This window comes from Quercus lobata, chromosome 2 (genome assembly GCF_001633185.2).
Source record: "Quercus lobata isolate SW786 chromosome 2, ValleyOak3.0 Primary Assembly, whole genome shotgun sequence".
Lineage (NCBI taxonomy): Eukaryota > Viridiplantae > Streptophyta > Magnoliopsida > Fagales > Fagaceae > Quercus > Quercus lobata.
This window is the reverse complement of record NC_044905.1, coordinates 88,498,385-88,500,622: the sequence shown is the minus strand read 5'-3', so window position 1 is coordinate 88,500,622 and position 2,238 is coordinate 88,498,385.

Here is a 2,238-nt window from a genome sequence, read left to right as displayed (position 1 = left end):
CGTTTGTAGATTACCCAGTAGGTGTTCGTGGCTGAGGAATTTTGCCGTGGTAATAGTAGTCGGGCTGAGGTCGAGAACCAGGCGCGAGCGGAGGTGGAGAAAACCTTGGGGTCCCTCCAGCACGATTACACTGAACTTATGGACAAGTTCAAGGAGTCGGAGAACCGGCGCAAGTCTGCAGAGGCTGGTTTGAAGAGTGCTGAGGCCCAAGCGGAGGACCAGCGCAAGGAGCTGTTCTCGACCCAGATTAACCTTGCCACCGAGAAACAGGCAGTGCAGGATCTCAAGACCGCTTTGCAAAGGGTCGAGGATGAGCTGTGACGGGCCAAAGACGAGGCCCAACTGATCCGAGAAGCCACAGAGGCTGAGAAGAGTGCCGCACGCCAGCTCGGGGCCGAAGAGACGGAGGCCAGGCTATCCGAGGAAATCCCCGAGGTATGCCGGGAGTATTGCGATATCTCATGGTCTCGTGCCCTCGACGCTGCAGGAGTTCCTGCTGACTCGGCGCTGAGACTACCCGAGAGCATCTATTATCCTAAAGAGATCCGAGCGCATCCTGATGGTGTTCAAGCTGCCTCTGAGCAGGATCTGGCGACGCCTGATGTTGTCCTTGTGCCCAATATGGCGGATGATCCCGTCGCAGACTCTACCATCGAGGTTCCGCCTCCTCAGCCCGAGCAGAAAGGAGATCCTCCTGCTGAGGCTTAGCTTTCTAGGCTTTTGATCTTTGTACTCTTTCCTTTTTTGACCGAGAGTCGTCCAATTTTCCCGCTCTTTTGTAAGGACCTCTCCTTCTAATGTACTCGGAATATTAATACAAAATGTTCGTTTTGCTTACTATGGATGCACGTCAGTAGCGCTCTTCTTTAAACATTTGCAACTATGTAGATACAGATAAACGGTCAAGATAAAAATGGGTTTTTGGGCTGCGCATCTGAGGGTTGCGATGGTGCCAGACTGCACGCACGTATTAAAATGGTTCCCTTTAAGTAATGATCTCCCAATCTACCATAAGCAATAATTTCCCCCAAGTCTGTGGCCCGAGGAGCCATGCAGGACTTAGGTTCTGTTTAGAGCTATGAATAGTTGTCTTAAGTATTAATTTCCCCTTAGTCTGTGGTCCGTGGAGCCATGCAGGACTAGGTTCTGTTTAAAACTTATATTAGTAATAATTTCCCCCAAGTCTGTGGTCCGAGGAGCCATGCAGGACTTGGGTTCTGTTTAAAACTATGGATAGTTGCCTTAAGTATTAATTTCCCCTTAGTCTGTGGTCCGTGAAGCCATGCAGGACTAGGTTCTGTTTAAAACTTATATTAGTAATAATTTCCCCCAAGTCTGTGGTTCGAGGAGCCATGCAGGACTTGGGTTCTGTTTAAAACTATGGATAGTTGCCTTAAGTATTAATTTCCCCTTAGTCTGTGGTTCGTGGAGCCATGCAGGACTAGGTTCTGTTTAAAACTTATATTAGTAATAATTTCCCCCAAGTCTGTGGTCCGAGGAGCCATGCAGGACTTGGGTTCTGTTTAAAACTATGGATAGTTGCCTTAAGTATTAATTTCCCCTTAATCTGTGGTTCGTGGAGCCATGCAGGACTAGGTTCTGTTTAAAACTTATATTAGTAATAATTTCCCCCAAGTCTGTGGTCCGAGGAGCCATGCAGGACTTGGGTTCTGTTTAAAACTATGGATAGTTGCCTTAAGTAATAATTTCCCCTTAGTCTGTGGTCCGTGGAGCCATGCAGGACTAAGTTCTGTTTAAAACTTATATTAGTAATAATTTCCCCCAAGTCTGTGGTCCGAGGAGCCATGCAGGACTTGGGTTCTGTTTAAAACTATGGATAGTTGCCTTAAGTATTAATTTCCCCTTAGTCTGTGGTCCGTGGAGCCATGCAGGACTAGGTTCTGTTTAAAACTTATATTAGTAATAATTTCCCCCAAGTCTGTGGTCCGAGGAGCCATGCAGGACTTGGGTTCTGTTTAAAACTATGGATAGTTGCCTTAAGTATTAATTTCCCCTTAGTCTGTGGTCCGTGGAGCCATGCAGGACTAGGTTCTGTTTAAAACTTATATTAGTAATAATTTCCCCCCAGTCTGTGGTCCGAGGAGCCATGCAGGACTTGTGTTCTGTTTAAAACTATGGATAGTTGCCTTAAGTATTAATTTCCCCTTAGTCTGTGGTCCGTGGAGCCATGCAGGACTAGGTTCTGTTTAAAACTTATATTAGTAATAATTTCCCCCA